This window comes from Protopterus annectens, chromosome 5.part1, assembly GCF_019279795.1.
Source record: "Protopterus annectens isolate FY-2018-M chromosome 5.part1, PAN1.0, whole genome shotgun sequence".
Taxonomy (NCBI): Eukaryota; Metazoa; Chordata; order Ceratodontiformes; family Protopteridae; genus Protopterus; species Protopterus annectens.
Window position 1 is genome coordinate 595,947,371 of NC_056736.1, and position 21,861 is coordinate 595,969,231.

A 21,861-nucleotide genomic window follows, 5' to 3' on the forward strand; every position below is an offset into this window, starting at 1 on the left:
TAGGCACTGTAAAGAGTGCTAGGCAGCCTCAGACACACACCCTTGCTTAGCTCTGTTAAGCTAGGAGCAAACCTGAGCCACAGGGTTTCAATCAGCTTACAGTATGCCTGACACCCCCCCCCCCATGATGTCAAATAACTCCTAGGCTTGCACCAAGCTATTCCTGCTCTTACACTTTTGGGACCTGACTAGCATGCTGGGGAAAACTGGGATTCACTATCATTCCCCTCATTTGCATAGGATTGCCTGCTAATGCTTAGTTACATGCCTCACACTGAGCCTCCCCCTTAGCAACCACTACTCAATGGCCATGTTGTCTTCTGCCTGCCACTGACTTTCATGGTAGAATAGTGATTTTAGTTAGGATGCTTATTTTAGGTTTATTTTCTTATTTTCCCCCTGATCCCGTTTGCACGCCACTGCCCTAAGCTTAAACAGCTGAGATCGGCTAAAAAAAAATAAAAGTTGATTTTTTTTTTTAGGCTGTTTGCAATGCCAATGGCCTTATACCTGGCCATTGGCATGCTTCCTGACTGACGTGCAGCCTTTATTTGGAGCTGTCACAGCTCCGTTTTGGATTTTGCAGAAATGTACTCGGTTAATAACAGAGTACATTTCTGCAGATTGCACTAGTCCTGCACGGCCGGTTTCAAGCTTCCTGGATTGCAAATTCACCTCATTTGTATGGATTTCTCTTGCAAATGGGATGATTTGCATACAGGGGCTCAGTCTGTGCAGGACTAGTGCAGCTGCGCTCGTGCACTACCCTGCAGGCTACTCCTGGATCGCATGGCAGACATATTGCCTGCTAAAGCTCCTGCACTAATCCTGCATGCTGTGCAAGGCTTGCAGAATCCGGGGGCAAGTAGCAGCCACACACATTTCATCCAGTGATAAACTGCAGGACACAGTGTTACTTGTAAGGACTGCTCTAGAAGAACAGGGTTTATGGACTCAAAAGAACAACCTTCACACTCGTCTCAAAGACTATACAATTTGTCCACCCTCTGGAAAGACACTGATCAGTGACCACCTTTATGTTAACTTTTTACAAAGGAAAGGAAAAAATGTCAGCCCCACCTAAAGACTGCCATCAGTTGAAGCACTGTCTATTGTCTGAGCATTTAAGGATTGCTTCTAAATCTCCTCTTGTACATTGTTCAAAAAATCAATATGACATACCTAGCTCTGTGGTGCAGAGGGATAAACCCCTGACTGCAACCCAGATGACCAAAAACTGGTTAGTGACTCAAGCAGCTGGAACAGCTGGGTAGGGTGATGAGAGACCCATGGCTATAATGGCTCACTAATGTGAGAGGAAGGGCTGTAATTATTCCTCGCATGTGGTGCTCCTGGGAGTGGCAGAAGCAACCATTACTAGCTAGTCACCAAACTATCACCATATACCCGTGAAAAAGTAAGGCACAGTGATCTCTCCATGACCAACACGTGCACAAAAACATAGAAAAAACAACTGTGAGCCCCTACTCTCAAACCAGCAGTAAGCCAAAGAAAATACAACCAGCTCAATGCAGCAGACCAACAGCTCCACACACAGACACACAAAAAAACTGACCTGCATTAAATACTGCGCACCTCATTGTAGATATCCAAAAATGGACAAAGCAGGCAGCTAGGAACAGTTATTGCAAACTGCCCTACCTTCTTGTGGGTCACCTGGTAGTCCACTAACAGTAATGGGATGTTCTGCACCTACTCACTGTATACAGCCTGTACTGGCCTCTCTACCTCTCAAATGCACTGAAAAAGAGCTGTGTGTGGCACACATACTACCAGTCACTGGATGCTGAAACAGGTGAGTAACTAACTCAAAGCCAAAGTTAATCAGTGTCTGCCACTTTTAGAAGATAGCAAAAACAGGTCACTGCCTCTGTTTGCAAGTTACCAGAATCCTACTAGTTACTATACTAGTTATTAGATTAAGTGTAGGAACTTAAACCTTTGTCCTCTACAGCCATGTCAGCTTAATAATCTTCTCTTAGTAGTCCTGAAACAGAAAGAAGTTAACCTTCCAGTGAGTCTGACTTCGTGGCACAGAGGGATGGAACCCTGGCTGCCACCAAGGTGACTAGTTTGACTAGTAGCAGGAACCAAAAGGAGCTCAAATAGGCAAACCAAGATAGGGACACAAGTAGGTAAAAACAAGAGAAAACATCCGGCTCAGGACTACAGCAGTAACAGGTTTATTAAACACTAGCTAGGTTCCACACACAGTGCTTCAGCAGCAAGTTTCATTAGTAGTCCCAGCACAGGAGGACCCAGGCAGGGACAGAGGAAGGTTAAGGGGCATGGGCGGTTCACCTCTTGCAGGTGAGCAGGTATGGTGGCACACACTGGGTAAGTGTGATTTCCCTGGTAGAAAGCAGCTTCTAATAGTTAGTGGAGGGTGGGTATGGATGCTTGACGTCCCCTGTGGAACTAAGGGAAAATCCAATGCAGGAAGAAAAAACAACAAAAAAAAAAAATCAGAACCACCTCAAAGGTCCCTTTCAGTGAACTCTTGCCCTTAGTGAAGAGGTAAGAGATGGGTCAACTAGCTCAAATGGGGCCGGATGACAGGCACACAATGGGGGCAACAGAAAGAAAGAAAAAACTATTTTCATCTGAAATTGCTAGCATTTCATACACTTAATACTCTGATAACACACCTGCATAAACCTCACTGGACATCCCTTCGGTGTTACTTCCCATTAACACTGTTCAGACTCTCCTCTTACCCCCCCCCCACAAGCTGTCCCATTTATACTTAACTGTTGTATCCCACAGGATGATCAGTAGTAAACCGGAGTCGAAGTGCCCATCAGACATGCCCAGCAATGGCACATATCTGAACATGCAAAAACTATCACTTATTTTTATACTATAACAATTTAAATATTGCACAGCTCCGGCTAATGAAATCTACACATGGATTAATAGCTAGCTTTTAAATATTGTACATTACCAGCCAATGAAATCTACACATGGATTAATAGCTAGCTTTTAAATACTGCACAGTACCAGCCAATGAAATCTATACATGAATTAATATCTAGCTCAGAAACAAGAAGCCTTCACCGACTACTTCTAGAAATCGTGAGAAATGAAGTACGAAATGAAGATAAACGTAAGACAAATCACGTTAGTCTACTGTTACTGCTACAAAGATTGGGGGAACTTAATTGCTACAGAACTCATGCAGTTCTAAAATTGTCATGCACTTTTTCAAATGCAAACCAGGGGGCTGCCACCACTGAAGTCCTCCACCTTTACAAACTTTCATACTGCTAATCAATGCCCACAGAACTACAATGCATTTTACTACTGTTATTGATCAGTATTTGCAACTTTAAGGAAGGTAACCCCGTACCCCCAGCATTACTCCTACAAATTCCATTTATTTTTATGTAATTTGCTCATTTTCTAAAACTCCCCCCTCTAATTCCTACATCTCCTTTAAGATATTCAGAACTTCAACTACAGCCAATTTAAATCTTGATTTCCGTTTTTTAACCACTACTTTTTTGGCAGCTAATGGCATTAAACTTAGCAAGGCCTTACTATAAACAGGCAATTCAGATTGTGTGTCCCAGCTCAAAATAAACATTTAGTTACAGCCATTTGCTCCCCAACAATTCTGACAAAGTACTCTGTAGGAAATATTTTAAATCTGCCAACTCACTGGACTCCCAAAAAGCATGCTCCCAGTTACCGCTTTGTTTTCCATCACATCTCCAGCATTTGCTGTCCACCTGAGGAAACATTCTCTGAAGTCTGCTTGGAGCTAGTTTTTCATGTATACAAGGCATTGCTGAGCATTTCTGTTTGGCTGTGCGTCACTGATGGGCACTTTATACAAGCATTGTGGAGTTTGCCGCATCGCCCTACTCTTTCTTTGTAAAACTGCCTTTCCAGTCTCTTGTAATCTTTTTGAACTACCTCTGTTGATTCTTATAGCTACCATGCAATAGTTTATACACCCTACCAATCACCCCTTTAAGGGCAGCTGCTGTTCTAGACTCACCAAAAAACTCGACATCTTTCATTTTGCACTCTCCTACTTCCTTCTCTGTCTGTAATCTGATATCAAACTTTGCTAAGGAACGCAGCCTTGGATCTTTGCCAATTTTCTCCAGTAGATTCCAGCACTCTTAACTATTTTCTGTACCCCTAAATGCAGTCATCCCTTATTGGCAAATCTTCTTTCGCCATTCCTGTGCTGGCCTAGAATATGTTCTGCAATGTTATGTAGAAAATATTCGGCTTGGTTGTTGCTCTTCTCCTTACAAACAGGCATCCAAAATCCTACTCTCTCCTTATTTCTTGACCTTCTCCTTTTCCGGTTTGATTTATAACCTCATGCTTGCATTATATATAGCAGCCTGAAATGTGTACGTCTAAAACTGTCATTCAAATCAGGTTATACACCACCCTTGTTCTACGAAGATGATCATCTTACCCACTTAAATCTTACCCTTTTCCCATTCCATAGAAATTTCTTCACCTCTCTATTATTGTCCACAACTTCTCCTCTGGTTGATAAAAATATGCCTGACCTGTACATAAAACTAAAGGGACTAAAACCATTTTCATTGCTTGTATCTTATTATCCATGATCAACAGCTTCCAGTTTTTGTATTATCTTTTAGTTTTCTCCTACATATCAGTTGCCCCCATTAACAGAATCCTTTATAACTCCTACTCCTAAGTATTTCATTTTATCATGTCCCTATAAATATAAATATTGTTGAACCAATTCCTGAGTACATAACACAGGTTCATAGGCAAGTATCAGACTAGACTCCTTTGAGTGCCATTTTAAGCCTAGCTAACTTCCCTTTTGTTGCTGGAATTAACCTATCCTATACGGTGTTAGACTGGACTTCCCTATCTCACTGACAATAATGACATTACCCTTCGCAAGAATAACTGGGGTCCTATCAAAGATAATCTGAGGAGATGCATGCATGGGATAAAGAATTCAGGAGTTGCCTCTGTCCATTAGAAGTACAGGGATCAGTCCTGGGGTAAATTTTGTTTCCAATCCATAGATCCAAGTTGCGCTTGAATATGGACAGGGACAAAACTTGTTTTACGTGGATGGGATGTCTGTTCCACAGCAGTAGTTTCCTCTGTGAGATATACCTGTCCCTCCAAACCATTCTGCTGATGTTGCAGAAGAAGCTCACATCCCTAGAAAGAGTATTTCTAGTGACATTTGACTTACTGATGTGAATTAACTCCATCAATATTGGGGTCAGAGGATGTCTTGTATGCCAGACACAGGTCACCTCTTAGCACTCTGTAGGACGATATACTGACAGGGCTTTGGTTTATCCATGCAGAACATACTGTTTAGGCCTTGTACCCTTTTAGTACTATATCTCTGTAGGTGCTGCAGTGTCTGGACAGATACGTGACAAAGGGGGCATTATATTCAATGACTGGCATAACGAGGGCTGAGTGAAGGGGACAATGAATCCCTAGATCCTACAATCTCGCTGCTCCTTTCTAAACTCATCCACATTGCCCAAACGCTGCCTTCCTTTTAGCTCGTGATTCCTTCCTTGTTCTGTCAGATTCCCTTATTTAGTAATAATGTAAGCTTCGTCTGTCCCTATTACACATTTCCCATAGCTTTCTCTTTTACTTCTACCCCGGTTTTAGGCTTTATCTTGTTACAGTATAAACCCTCTACATCTGAGAACTTGCTTGCTTCAACATCTAACATATACAACAGTCACTGAGAAGACTCCTTCCACATCACACTGAAAAACCACTAACTGCATATTATGCAAAACTGCTTTACAATACACAGTGGATATACGTGTACGCACCCCTGTTAAAATGCCAGGTTTTTGTGATATAAAAAAAATGAGACCACAATAAATCATTTCAAAACTTTTCCCACCTTTAATGTAACCTATAACATGTGCAATTCAATTGAAAAACAAACAAGTCTGTTACAGGAAAAAATATAAAAAATAAAAAACATACAATACTACGGTTGCATAAGTATGCACACCCTTAAAATAATACTTTTCTGAAACACCTTTTGATTTAATTATCTTTTGATTTAATTTAATTATTCTAGAACCCAGACTTAGGAAGCAATGAAAGATTTCCCAGCATTTGATCTGGATTTTGGATATGCAAAACAAAGAGATGATTTTCTATCAGTCGAACCCAAGATACACATATTATACAATCCAGTACACTTAATGACAATTAAAGAAGGTAAGGAATTTCTGTTCAGGAGTCACAAGGTTAACAGATGCAAGACTTCTTACAAAAGGTGCTGGCTAAAAGTAAAACTTTTACTCAAGTTAGAAACTTAGATCACTGTACTGTAAGAATTAAATTCTAACATATTTTAAATTACCCAACTGTCCCAGTGCTTAAATATAAAAATAAGAAATACTTCTTTAATGCTCTTTTTTTTTTAAACAACAAGCCAAAGTCCAACACACCTAATCTGTCAAAAAAGTTGGACTCCATTAATTTTCTCCAGGAAGGGTTGATAGACTAACATGCGTCACAGCCATGGACCAAAACTAAACGCCATGAAATGCATAACATCCTTCAGAAAATCAACCACTCCTGGTAACTATCAGTGACAACACATGCTTGAGATTCGGCGCAGTAGTCAGGGACTTAGGGACACGCACATACAGTAATCTAACCTTTGATCATCATGTGTTTACAGTAGTGAAATAATTCTCTGTTGTGCAACTTATAACCAAAGGTACGCTATCTAGGTCCAAGGAGATTGCTGTTCCACTGTATTCAGCATCCATCAGATCTATCATTCAGTACAATGTTCCCTTTATGTACCTAAACAAGCACATCCAACAAGTGGAACATGCACAGAGGTTCCTCACTATAACAATACAGGGTATAAGTTACATGTCTTATGGAGAAAGCTTCAAAGTATGCCTGGCATACAACACATTGTCAAGCTCCAACCTGGAGAACCTCCTGCATATCTGCAAAACAAATAGCATAAGAGTTACCCATTCTAAAGACTTAAACCTTGCTTGAGATACAAACAGGACTTGTTGAACAGACAGGTACGATCTCAGAGACAGTTCTCTGGAACAGGGTCCCCCATCCATGGGAACCAGAGTTCTTCCCTAACCCAATTCAAATGTAATTTGGACAATTAGATGGGAAACAGGAAATTCATCCCTGGTTTTCAACTATGTCTTTAATGGACACAGGGCGTCTATAAATGATTCATCTCTCATGTCCCTGCTTGCAAATATTTCATCTCCTAAGCTCCTAAATACACTTATCAAGTGTAAAAAAACTTGTCAGAGATTTGAAATGCATGCCCAGGCTTAAAACCCCCTAATGGTTGTTAGCCTGGTAAACATCTATAAATATAAGGACATGGATAGGCAAGTTGTTCCACATCCCTATGGAAAACAGCTTTGGAGGAGTACTGGAAGTAACTGATGAAGGAGCCATGCTGAAGAGGGCTCTGAACACCAAGACTCTACGAGTCATTCCCAAAATCTTACACCCACCCCAGTGCTTCTTTGTGCAGCATCATCTTCCAAGAGAGAGATGTAATGATCTTTGTTCGCCAAAGGCTAGGATGGTCTATCGCAGAGAGTAGGCTGAATAAGGCAGAAAGGTGGGCCTTAGCAAAATTCCAAACATCAGAAGGGAAGCTAGTTTTAGGTTCAGTGTATAGTTCTAATCAGGATGACCCTACTTAATGGTTGATGTAATGACAGTCATTACAAGAGTTAAATATTAAAAACCTACCAGCTTTGTTTGGGGGGACTTTAATGAAGTAGTAAAATCCATTATGGATACATCTAATCCAAAGTGTGAATATCACTTATGGACTCAAGCAACACTACAACCTGCCATGAAATAGATTGTAGATGTCTGGCGAATTTTATATCTGTCGGACCCATGAGACACTTGTATATCCTTGAACAGTGATTCTGGAAAAAGGTAACAATATTAATCATACTGCTTAAATCATTCTGTGATTAGATCCTGTGGTGTCATAATCTTCCTCACAAACTAACCTCAGAGATGTGCACAGAAGGTCACCATAGCTAACGTGGGGTCTGGGAACTGTGTGGTCATCACTTCTTTAACTTTCTTCACAAACCTCAGAGGTCAGCACATAAGGTTGCTATAACTTTTGTTGGAGATGAGGGCAGTGTGGTCATTATTTTAACTTTTCTCACAAACCTCAGATATGGCTAAAGAAAGCCACTATAGCTTGTTTGTGGACTGCATATTGTCTAGGAACAACAAGCTGAAATATAATACTGTCAGCATTATTCAGTTTCCTCACAAACATCAGACACATGCAAGTGGCTATTTTGTGGGGATGGGATAAGGAGAATGCTGTTTATATACACCTGACAACAAAAGATTGAAACAGGTTATTAGGTTCTATTTTTTCTTTCAACTTTGTCCCAGACTGATATCAGGGATAAACAGAAGGCAGCTGCTTTTTGAAGTAGGGGTGAGAAGGAATGATGTGTGTATGTATGACACCAGCCACTTGAAATATACGACTGTGGTCATTTGTGCCTTTGCTTTCATGCCAATCTAACATCAGAGGGGTGCACAGAAACTACCTTTTTGTTTTCCTTCTTTACTGCAAGTTACTATTTTTGTCAGCTTTGAGATTAAGGGCCTTATTCCAAAAGACTTGGTCTCAGTGCAAGTAACCCCTTACACTGAGAGCAGGCTAAGATCAGGTGTTTTAGAATCTGGCTGTCAGTGTAAGCCTGTTTACAGACGGTCCTTACATCAAAGTAAATCACTTACATTGATAGCAACTCTTTGGGAATCTGGTCCTAAGCCTTGGGAACAACTTATTTTTATTTTCTTTCAGGGAAAAAAATAAGACTGAATTCCTCCTTAAGATTTTTGTTCAGGCCGTCACTGGAACAAAGCATTGGAAAATGCTCTAAACTGCACCTCACAGCATCTGCAACCCCATGCCTTTTAGTGACCTGGGGGCCCGCAGACCCCAGCTAAATCATGTTATTTCCTGACACAGTTACTGCTGTGCAGTCTTGATTGTTAAAGCTGTGTTGAAAGGATGCAAGAAAAAGTAAGCTGACAGCAGCACTAAATTTTGTTTATTAGTTCTGAGTTTCTTCAAGCTATCATTGGATGAAAACACTGGTTAAAAAAACAAACCTAAAATGCATCTCACAGCATATGGAAAAAACAAGACTTCTGGGGAAAAAAAAGCTGAAGAGTAAAGCAAAATACGAGGAAAGGAAAACAAAAGTATTCAGCATGGTGTGGGGAGGCCAAGATGGGGGAAAACAGGGTATACCTGGATATATGTAGTGGGGAAAGCAGCTGGCAACAGGGGAATGTTATGGAGCTCCTCACCGGGGGCACCATTCCACCTAAGGCTAGCTTTGTGCATAAGATTGTTGCAATGCATTATCTTTGCAACTAAATGCCAGTAAATGTGAATGTCCCAATGTGAGATGGGTCAGCTATTCCCATACCAGGTAGCTGAATTAATTTTCCAGTGCTTTTACTGCAATGCTGCATAAGGGGGTGCTGTTGTGCTGCACTCCTGAGTGTGTCATCTTTTACATGACATGTTAAACCAAGGCCCCCACCTGCCTGAGCTGGTGGTAGCTCAATGGATAGCACTTAAAGTGTAGCTAATGTTCCCTAGTGATGTTGGCAAATGTCCCCTAGTTAATATGAATACCACCATGGGTCTCCCATGAAGAGACTATTGTCGTTCAGGGACTAACCTGCTCAACAAAGTACAAAAAGTTGGTGATGTGCACAGCCTTAATATAATGTAAGAGTATTGTAATTACAGTTCGGTCTGTGTGCACTCCTAAAACTTTCCAGCATAAGCTATAATGTTGTGAGTAGGAGGGGTCACAGTAATGATACTTAAACCTGTGACATATGTTAATACTCACAGAGATGTTTTACAAGATGATAACATAAGAAGGAGTGATAGAATAAGGGAACGCAATAACAAAAATAACAATGATAATAAGGACAAGATGATAACATAAGAAGGAGTGATAGAATAAGGGAACGCAATAACAAAAATAACAATGATAATAAGGACAAGAAGACAACATAAGAAGGAGTGATAGAATAAGGAAACGCAATAACAAAAATAACAATGATAATAAGGACAAGATGATAACATAAGAAGGAGTGATAGAATAAGGGAACACAATAACAAAAATAACAATGATAATAAGGACAAGAAGACAACATAAGAAGGAGTGATAGAATAAGGGAACAAAATAACAATGATAACAAGGACAAGAAGACAACATAAGAAGGAGTGATAGAATAAGGGAACGCAATAAAAAAAATAACAATGATAATAAGGACAAGAAGACAACATAAGAAGGAGTGATAGATTAAGGGAACGCAATAATAAAAATAACAATGATAATAAGGACAAGAAGACAACATAAGAAGGAGTGATGGAATAAGGGAATGCAATAATAAAAATAACAATGATAATAAGGATAAGAAGGAGTGATAGAATAAGGGACCGCAATAACAAAAACAACAATGATAATAAGGACAAGAAGACAACATAAGAAGGAGTGATAGAATAAGGGACCGCAATAACAAAAACAACAATGATAATAAGGACAAGAAGACAACATAAGAAGGAGTGACAGAATAAGGGACCGCAATAACAAAAATAACAATGATAATAAGGACAAGAAGACAACATAAGAAGGAGTGATAGAATAAGGGACCGCAATAACAAAAATAACAATGATAATAAGGACAAGAAGACAACATAAGAAGGAGTGATAGAATAAGGGAACGCAATAACAAAAATAACAATGATAATAAGGACAAGAAGACAACATAAGAAGGAGTGATAGAATAAGGGAACGCAATAAAAAAAATAACAATGATAATAAGGACAAGAAGACAACATAAGACGGAGTGACAGACTAAGGGAACGCAATAATAAAAATAACAATGATAATAAGGACAAGAAGACAACATAAGAAGGAGTGATAGAATAAGGGAACGCAATAATAAAAATAACAATGATAATAAGGACAAGAAGACAACATAAGAAGGAGTGACAGAATAAGGGAATGCAATAACAAAAATAACAATGATAATAAGGAGCAAAATAATAATCAACAAGCATCCACCTCTAACCCCAGGCAGGGTTTTCCATGACGAAACCAGAGGAAGCAATGGAACAGGAGGAAGAATCACAATCACAAGAGATAATAATATGGAATGCAGAATTAAAGGCATTGGTAGTAGTTAAAAATACACAACAAGATTTTATAATATATAACTTTTCTTCGTTTAATGTCACAGAAAAATTAGCCAACATTCTGGCGAAGGGTTTAACCTTTGTACCATTTAACAAAATGAATATTGCCCAGACTATTTGTGACATTAAACTTTTTGTTAGAAAGTTGAATCTCAGATAACTTCTAGGAGCTCACAACTCAACAATTAATCTTTTAAGAGTAGCTAGTTGCTTCAATCCACCTTTGCACACTACACTTCACACTTTTGAAAAAATGTGTGAAATAGACGAGGCAACTGGATCAACAAAGGAAGAATTATCTGTATAATCTATCTAAAGATGAGAGAGATATCATCAATTTGTTAACATCAGCCAATGTAAGAATTATGAACCCAGACAAGGGAGGGGGGGCTAGTAATCATGGAAATACCAGATTATAACAATAAGATTAAAGAACTTTTAACATCAGATTGTTATGAAGAATCATCACTCAATGAATACAACAGTTCCAATCAATTCATCAAAAGTTTCCTGAATGAACTTTTCATTGAGGTAAGGATCGATTCACAGGTTTTTAATTACCTCATGATGGAAAACCCGAGCGTACCAACTATATTCGGAGTCCCTAAAATCCACAAAAATATCAACAATCCACCATTTAGACCAATAGTAGATGGTAGGAGATCCTCCACATATGCTTGTGCTAAGTTTGTGGATGGGATTCTCAAAAAATACGTAATAAGGGATGAGTGGATAGTGAAGGATTCACGGGATTTTTTGGAAAAAATAAACAACATGGATTGTCAACAAGAGAATAATTTCATCACAGTGGATGTGAAGGAACTTTATACTAGCATTCCCCATCAGCAGGGTATGGATTGGGTCACAGCAAATATACAACAAAAAAAATGCAGAACCAGATGAAATAGCCCTAGTAGGAGAACTATTGGACATAATTTTGTTTTTTAACTTAATTCTCTTCGAAAACCAATTTTATAAACAAAAGAAAGGAGTAGCGATGGGATCCCCGTGTGGATCGAGCTACGCTAATTTAGTGATGTCTTATTGGGAGAATAATTTTGTATTTAATAATGATTTTCTCAAAAATGCAATAACATTTTATGCTAGATTTATAGATGACATCTTTATAATTTTTCATGGAGATGAAAGACTAGCAATAGATATTGTAAACATGTTCAATGAGAGCACAGAATTTTTAGAATTCACCCATACCTATAATGAAGAATCTGTATCTTATTTAGATGCAATGTTGAGTAAGAACAGGACACAAGGAGTGTACGAAGCAAACATCTTCAGAAAACCTACCTATTCTAACAAATTCTTACACTACTCTAGTGCACATCCTATGCATCAATAAAAGTTGGTGGTCAAGGGCCAGCTTGTTAGAGCTTGCGCGAATGATCACAACAGATGAAAACTTTGAACAGGAATGCTTAGGATTAAAACAGATGTTCCTTAATACAGCATATCCGAAACACTTTTTGGACCCCATATTGGAAGTTGTTAAAATAAAAAGAGCAAATAGATATTTTAGACCCATACTAAAGCAAAAAGATTCCTGCTTCCATAAAGATGGAGCCCAGTCCATGAAACCATTGCAAACTTTACTAAGGGGACGATCTAATAATGAAGACTTTAATTTCGCATGTATATTAAGATTCTCTCTAGACTTTGTCAGTATTAAAAAAAATCATATTGAAGAATTGGAATATACTTAATGATGATTACACGTTAACATCTAAATTAGTTGTAGCACCTAAGGTTATATGGAAGAAAGGCTCTAACTTTAAAGACATACTTCAAAAACATAATAACGCTAAGCTGATAGCCTTCAATAGAGGGATGGGACAATGTGGTAATTGTCCATACTGCCATTATATGATCCCAGGTATAACAACAGGGATCAATGGAATTAAAATTCACATTAAGGGTAAATTTAATTTTAATTCCAAAGGAATCGTTTATTTAGCTACCTGCCAGGGGTGTTCCTGTTTTTATATAGGAAAAACGGAGCGAAGGTTAAGGGACAGAGTATGCGAGCATTTGAGAAGCATCAATTTACATAAGGAGGACAATGCCTTAGCGAGGCACATTACGGAACATCCTGAACACAAATTTTGTTTTAAAGTAATACATCAAATTAAGCAAAAAATCAGAGGGAGCCCTTTTAATTTACTATTGGAGAAATGTGAACTTTTATGGCAAATTAAACTTAATGCTTTCACATATCCAGGTCTTAATGAGAAATGCTCCCTTATGTGCCTGTTAAAACTCAGAAGTTTAGAGAGGTAAATCCTAGGTTTGTCTAATTTTGATAACAGAATATCCATACAACATAACAATTAATCAGAAGTAGTATCTGTAGAACAGGTTAATTTTAAATATTATCTAGAAATCTGTATCACAAATATTTTAAATATTCAAGTACATAATATAAACAATATAAATAAATACATATTCTCTGCCAATAAGAATGTATTTGATTTACATTTGATTTAAATCAATGGTAATATAACGTTAAATAAATTGCCTCGGTTTTAATTTAACACAATTTTATATGATTCTAATTCTTATGAATTGCTTTGTGAAAATGTTTTTTCATAAATAGTTTATCAATTATTAATATCAGATAAATGATTTCAATAATTTAGTTTATTGTACATAGCTTAGTGTCTTAAAAATAGACCGCATTCTTGACGAAATACTATGCGTCAGTATTTAGTTATTATTTTTCATTTTTTTATTTTTTAATCTGTAACTCAAATTTTTAACACAATAATACATTTTAGGCATTAAAATTAATAGAGTTTAATTTATTTATTTATTCTAGTCGATATTATTACATGCCGTTGACTTTATAAATGAAAATAGTTGTGTCACTTTAAGAAAATTAAATACTGGTTTGAATTTTGGCGGGCTTCATACTCAAGGTTTGCTATTTAAATAAGTTTGTATCAAATGACTGATGTTTGCCAGTTTATTTGAGGAAGTTTAACCATTGAGTTAGATGAAAAGCGTTGGATAAATTTGTAACGTTTAATAATATTAAAGCGTGTGGAGCAGCGATTGCCTGAGCGGTTTTCTTTTCTTTCTGAGTTTCAGTTTGTTTTTTTGTAGTAATATGAATACCACCATGGGTCTTCCATGAAGAGACTATTGTCCTTCAGGGACTAACCTGCTCAACAAAGTAGAAAAAGTTGGTGATGTGCACAGCCTTACCATAATGTAAGAGTATTGTAATTACAGTTCAGTCTGTGTGCACTCCTAAAACTTTCCAGCATAAGCTATAATGTTGTGAGTAGGAGGGGTCACAGTGACAGGGTGATACTTAAACTGACCGTGTCCAGGGGCCCCAAAATGCTAGCACCAGTCCTGCTACCTATTTGCAACCCACATTCCAAGATCAGGTATAAACAGAGCAGAGCAGTTTCCGGAATACTTAGACTCCTGCTTATTAAAGATTGATATAAGCATTTTGTAATATTATTTACCGTAAAGAAAGCCGCGGTGGTGCAACAGTAGCGTTGTCGCCTCACAGCAATAGGTTCTCCCGTTCGATTCTTGGCTGGAGCGCCTTCTGTGTGGAGTCTGCATGTCCTCCCTGCGGTCGAGTGGCATTCGAAAGACATGCGTAAATGGGCGTTGAGCTAGCACCTCAACACCATAAAAATCCACTGCCAATCATTAGCAGACCGGAGTTCCACTGTGGCGACCCCAACCGGGAAAAGCAGAAAGAAGAATATTTACCGTGAAAGTGCTATTCAGATGACATGAATATGAAGAGAGATAAGGGAACATTTTTACTGATACACCATGCAGACAGTTCTGTCTGATGTCTATTGTTATGCATAGGTGACTAATTAACTAAACCTCACAGGACAGGAAATGTGATACTGTGATTTACTGGGGGGAAGGAAAATGGGAGAAGTAACTTTAGAAGGAACTGAAGCACAAAAGCAGCATCTCTCAAAAAAGTCAGTTATCTCAGCAATGACTTGATATTTCTGGATGCTGTTTTCATAGAATGCGTAACACCATCAGTAGAAAAAACATTTGTAAGCGGCACTGCAGAACAGTAAGTGATACTAGTACAAAGGCCTCTCAAAATTAGCACTGCTGCTCTGGTTCTTCCATCTTAAGTGACTGGAACTGAGATGTGACAGTCCAGCCTTGGGTGTTATAATCCCAACAACTGTGCCATCACAGTGCACTATGGGGAAGACTTAGCTTTAGAAGAAAAGAAGCGCTGATCAGGATGTCTGCTCCAGAAGCACACTGAGGGTTACAAACACGAAACTTAGCAGTTACTATTACTTTCTGATGAATACAGGTTAGGAAAGTCAGGAAAAGATAAGTTTTTTTTTCCCCATAGTGGTCCTTTAAGTATGAGAACTGGCTGCATAAGAGGAAGAAAGAGGATAGCAACAGACACAGAGGGGGATTAATAAGCTGTTCTTGGAACAGTATAACGTTTTATATTGTAGCAATGGAAACAGAACTGGGACTGATAAGAACTCCAACTCCTTATTAAAAACTCTGGGCTTTTCAAAACTCAAGGGGTGAAGCCATAAACAGTAGAATTCAGAAGAAATAATAAGAACACTCCAGGATACCACCAAAGGGAAGGGCCCAGACCTGGACGGCCTAACAGCTGGGCATTACAACATACTGCAAAAGTAGATCCTTCTCATCTTATTTATTTAATGAATTCTAGGAAGAAGAGTTGATACCCCCTTGTCTGTGACAGAATCGCATATTACTGTTACCAAAGGCAGGGAAGGATATTATGTTGATGTATAACTATAGGCCAGTTTCACTTATCGATGATGAGAAAAAGCTGCATGCATATGTCTTAGTGGTATGGCTCAAACCTCCTGCACCCAAACTAAAAGCAAATTCACAAGCTGGCTTTGTAAACAGCAAATCCAGACATAATACACTGCAGAGATGAGACCATGCTAAAAGTCAAAAATTACGCTCATCCAACCATGGCAGTAACGGCAGACTGAGAAAGCATTTAACTGTCCATTATGACTTTATTATGTGGATGCTGGATCAAATGGGATTCTCCCTGTCTTTTGTCAGAAGGATTCAAGCTATATATAATGCAACTTATATCACTGTACTGACAGAAATTTCTCTCCCCAATGTCTGCTACCCCCATACCTGTTTTTTTTGTTGGCCACAGAACATCTCACGGAGCCAAAACAATGATATGAAGACATCATTGAGTGGGACATGGAAGGGACAGAAACCTGGGCTTTACTTCATGCAGATGACTGCCTACTGTTCAGTGAAAATGCCAAACATGATATCTCAGTATTGGCACATCTTCTCACTAGCTTCTGGGCTTGTTCTATACTGAAAGTAAACTGTCAAGAAATTTTTGTTCCTAGCAAATGCAGACACTGATAGGCTTCATCGGGACTCCCAGAACGACCCACTTAAGTGGTACAGATCTCCTCCTAAATACCTGGGAGGTAACATTATGCCAGAAAGTAATGTGGATGGTGGCATGCAACTTGAAACCTCTGTGGAAATTGCTTTTTGTGCAAGTTTATGCAAGGAGGAAGTTAATCTCATGGTGGGGATGGCTTTGTGCCTTACAAATGGTTTTCTTTCCTAAACTATTCAGTATGCCTTGGATCCACATACCCATCTGCTCTTCCTCAAGAGTGGTGAAGAAAAACTGAGAAACTGATGCTGCAGTTTTTTATGTAATAGGATGGGGTTCCTTTCTAGACTGGCCTGGTCTCGTAGATGTGATGCATATTTCATCTGTAGCAGCCTGTCACCATATCTGCTCTCCCACGGCCAACACCCCCCCTCCCCATGTGAACGAGGACAGTCAGGCTTGTTTTGGTTACCACTCCTCTTCACTACACCAAGTTAAAACACAGTGGGCATCACAAAGAGCAATTGCTCAGTAATTATTCCACCCTAGACATCTAGCTAGATAAATTTCCCATCTGGGGTAACCCCTTCTTAAAATAGCCAAGAGTAGAATTTGGTGGTTAAGCTGACTGACCGCAGGGTTAGTGAAGCAAGAGTACCCGTTTGTTCTTACAGACAAAAGGAAATGTTTTAAATCATTTGAACAATTGCAAGGAGAGTACTGCAGTCCCAGTAAAGATTTTTGAAAATACCTATAAAAACAAGACACCTTTTTTCATTCCCCCTCATGCAAAGGAGAATAATCAGAAGAAACCAGTGGAAGCATTACTTTTAAATGAGATGGGGCTGAGAAAAAAATCAAAGTTCATGCTGTAGCACATTTTTTCCTGACTCTTTATAAAAACAAAACAGAATTATATTTCGATATTTATAATTTCTAACACTATATTTTATATTTATGTCTATCTGGCAACTCATCCAGTGACGGCTACACCTTACTTGTTGTTTATCACTATAATTTGGTCAGATGTGAAAGGTAATCAACTGCACTAAGAAAAAAAATGAAGGCTGCATATACATTTCCTGAATATGTCCATGGTACATGGCTCCTAACTTCTTTTCTAACAGATGGACACATCAGGGCTCTGTGTGATCTGAGCTTTAAATGGCAGCTCCAGCCAGAATAACACTGGATCTAAGAGTCGCAAGCCAACAACTGGATCTACGAGTCTCAAGCCAACACTTCCAGACCTTGGAAGGTCAGAGCATTTTGTCAGAAATAACTGGGACAAGTTTCACAGCATTAGCGCATTCCCATGTAGTTCTCTGTACAATAAAACGGATTTGCTTACATACATGGCAATCAAAGTACAGTTTGTGGTCCAAATCCATAACTACCGATCAAGTTTTCAGGAGTGTGATTTTTACATGGGACATCATGCTGGCCAGAGACTATTTTGGCATTTGGTTTTCGTCTATGGTTATGACACCAGCAATATGTTTGTGAGAGGCCATCTTGGAGGTTCCTGGTGTCTTCTGGAGAGTTTACGACTGCATCAAGTTTGCAGTCATCTGCAAATATGGTCAGCCATAACCCTAACATTAGCTTTGACCTTCGAGAAGCAAATGCCAAAGAGGAATGGCCCAAGGACTGAACTGGTGGGTTCACTACAAGTGACAGATCTTTTGGAGGAGGTAGACTCTCCCATTTCAATTGCCAGTGTTATATTTCTATGTCAATTTGGTATCCAGTGAGTTAAATATTAATTACTATTTATCCGGGAGAGTTTGAAAAAAACAGCATGTAGGATGGTGTTTAATACCTAGGTAAGCTCAAGATAGTGGTGTGTACTGATCTCCCCTCATCTACTGCTTCAGGAACCTTCTTGAAAACGACCACCAAGATAAGCAGGCAGGATCTGTCCTTGACAAAACTAAACTGGCTTGGGTCAAGAGTCTGTAGTTTACCTATAGTTTCATAGTATAGTACTAGGCTATCTGCCCTGGGGCATTTGTAAGCCTAGCCATAGTGATGTGGCTTTTGCCACCCCATGAAATGGTACAAAAATGTACAGAATAAATCTAGAATACTGTGCCTCTGTCTAGTAGTGACACAATGAAGGTCCCCTTATATAATAGAATTAGTTTACTGTGCCCCTATCTAGCAGTGACACAGATGTGACCCCTGGGGTAAACTTACGATCTCCCATCCACTCATCAAGATTTCTCTTGAAGAGAGTCAGTGAGGGGCTCTGCCTAATACGAACTGGGATCCTGTTCCAAAGCATGGGAAGCCTCTGGGTTATGAATATATCCCTCCAGCATTTCCTATTCATACTTGTGCCGAGGTTTAAGTCTTTAGCTCTCGTGGTCCTAATGGATTTGGATTTTTTGAGGTGGAGCATGTCCATCAGATCCTGATTGGACATGGCCTTGTACGTCAGGCAGAGATCACCTCTGAGCAGGTGGTATGCTACTGAATAGAGATGAAGTTTCTTTAGTCTGGCAGAATAAGACATATGTTGGAGACCCTTGATCCTTTTGGTGAGGTACTTTTGTGGTCTCTCCAGCTGTTGCAAGTGCCGGGTGAGGTACATACCAAATGGGGCATTGTACTCAATCATGGGTCTGATGAGGGAGGAATATAGGGGTACAATGACATCCTTGGATCTGGATGTGAATCCCTTCATGATGAGGTGTGCAAGGTAGAATGTTTTTCTAACCACTTTGGCAACGTGGGTGTCAAATGAGAGGTCGCTGTCTACTTGGGCCCCTAGGTCTCGGATTACTTTTTCCGTACTCAGTGGGTTGCTGTCTATGTGATAATTTGTGGGTACTTTGTTTTTTCCAAAAGGGATGACTATACATTTTTGGCATTTAGTTTAAGGCCGTGACTACGGCACCAGTTGTCCATTTCAGTGAGGCCTTTTTGTAGGATGTGTGTGTCTGCTGGTGTATCGACTATGGCACCTAGCTTGCAGTCATCTGCGAACTTTGTCAGCCACAGCCCTCCCATGTTTGCTTTAACATCTGAGAAATAAATGCCGAACAAGAGGGGTCCCAGGACAGATCCCTGTGGGACACCACTTGTGACTGGCTTTGAGTCTGACATTGCTCCAGCGATTTTAACTTTATGGGTTCTGTCCTTTAGCCAGTTTGCAACCCATCTAGTGACATAAAAGTTTACTTTTAAGCTGTTTAGCTTATCTATGATGCCTGAGTGGGGTATTGTGTCAACGGCCTTAGCCAAGCCCAGGTATGCTGTATGGACTGCTTTGCCCTCATCAATGGCTCTAGTGACTGTTTCGAAAAAGTCAACCAGGTTTAAAAGGCAGGATCTGCCCTTTACAAAGCCGAACTGGGTGGGGTCAAGTGTCTGTAGGTTCCCTATGTCTCTGTTTATGAGTTCCATAATGATTCTTTCCATAGCTTTGCAGACCAGGCTAGTTAAGCTTATGGGGGTAGTTTCAGGGTCTGTAGAGGCACCCCTTGTGGAGTGGGACCACTGTTGCTGTACGCCAGTGTTCAGGTACATATCCCAAGTAAGGCTAAGGTTAAATAGCATTTTATGTGTGGGTTTAGCTCCTCTTGGAGTTCACGTAACACGCACCCGGGATACCGTCAGGTCCCATTGATGCTGTGTTTTTGCTTTGTTTAGGGCGGTTCTCACTTGGACATCTGAGATGACAGGAGATTACATTCAGCTGGGATAAGTATTTCTTCTTTTTGGGGTGAAGGAGGCGAGAAATTTGCACTGAACCTGTCAGCCAGAATGTTAGCAATATCTGTGGGTTCAGTGTATTTTTTGTTGTTGTAAACCAACTCTGAGCATATCTGAGGGTTTCCGCCCAGGTTTCTAACATAGCTGAAGAAGGCTTTGTGGTTATCTTTAGTGTCCTTAGCAATTTTTCTCTCAAAGTTTGCCTTGGATGTTTTTATGAGAGAACGTAGTTTTCTGCTAATGTTGATCAGAGATGTCTTCCCTTCATGGGATTTCGCTCTGACGTGCAGTAGCTTCCTTCTTTTGTTATACAATTTGTTTATGGTTGAGGTCCACCAGACAGGACGCTTAACATTTGGTGGAGAGGGACTTGGATTTGTTTGGGATTGCATGATCCATGCATTCTTGGAGATGTCCATAGAAAGCATTTGTGAAGGATTCGGCATTGTGGGATGTGGTATCCACTGGCACAGTGGGCTTAAAGGATACCATCTCAGTCTTAAGAAGAGTGAAGTTTGCTTTTGAGAAGTTTTTCACTGTGGTCTTTTGTGCTGGGGTGGAGGTGGGATATGTATATCCAGGGTGATTAGTTTGTGGTCAGATCTCACTAGTGAGGGGTATACTTCCGGTGTGGAGCATTTTGTCCCCATGTTTGTGATGATCAGGTCTAGTATATTATCTCCCCTAGTGGGAGAGGTGACTAGTTGTCCCAGTGCATTTGAATTTATGAATTCCAGGAACCTTTGGGCTAGGGTATTAGGGCTAGAATAATGTACCCAATCTATGTTTGGGTAGTTAAAGTCTCCCAGTATGATGGTATTTTGTGATACATTCATATCCTCCAATGTCTTCAGGAAGGCTGAGTGGGGTTCTTGAGATTGGGAGGGTGTTCTGTAACATGCTACCAGTTGTATAGCAGTTTTGCCTATGGTTAGTTGCACCTGTATGGTCTCTGATGCTTCATGTGTTGCTACTAACCCTGGAGGTGTGGGTGTCCTTTATGAATATGGACACTCCCCCTCCCTTTGTGGTTCGGCCCAGGTTTTGGGGCCGAAAAGCATGATACGAGGTATAGCCTGGTAGCGCTAGGATGCTCTCAGGAGCCTTGATCCAGGTTTCAGTTACTGCACAGACGTCGATGTTCTCCATGCTGAGGAGTGCATCAAGTGCCTGCATCTTGAGATTTAGACTTCTGGCGTTGAGCAGCATTACCCTTAGTTTTTTCCATTTTGTTTTCTAAGGAGGTGGGTTTGTCTTTTGAGCCTTGCCTAAAAAAGGCACTATGGGGATGGCAAGAGCCTTAGCCAATATCCGGAAGCCCAGTGGTGACAGGTGTAAGCCATCCCTTGCAAAGCAGCGTGGCTTGTCCAACATATCATCCCAGGCAGACAGACATTGGATCCCCTTAGAATGACACCAGTACTTAAGCCAATTGTTAAAGCTGATCATCTTG

At 39.8% G+C, this 21,861-nt stretch overlaps 1 protein-coding gene across 1 annotated transcript in view; it reads right to left on the reverse strand.

The window, feature by feature from the left end:
- LOC122803235 (FHF complex subunit HOOK interacting protein 1B-like) overlaps positions 1-21,861 on the reverse strand; it is a 538,521-nt gene that overhangs the window by 224,356 nt on the left and 292,304 nt on the right. The window lies entirely within an intron of this gene.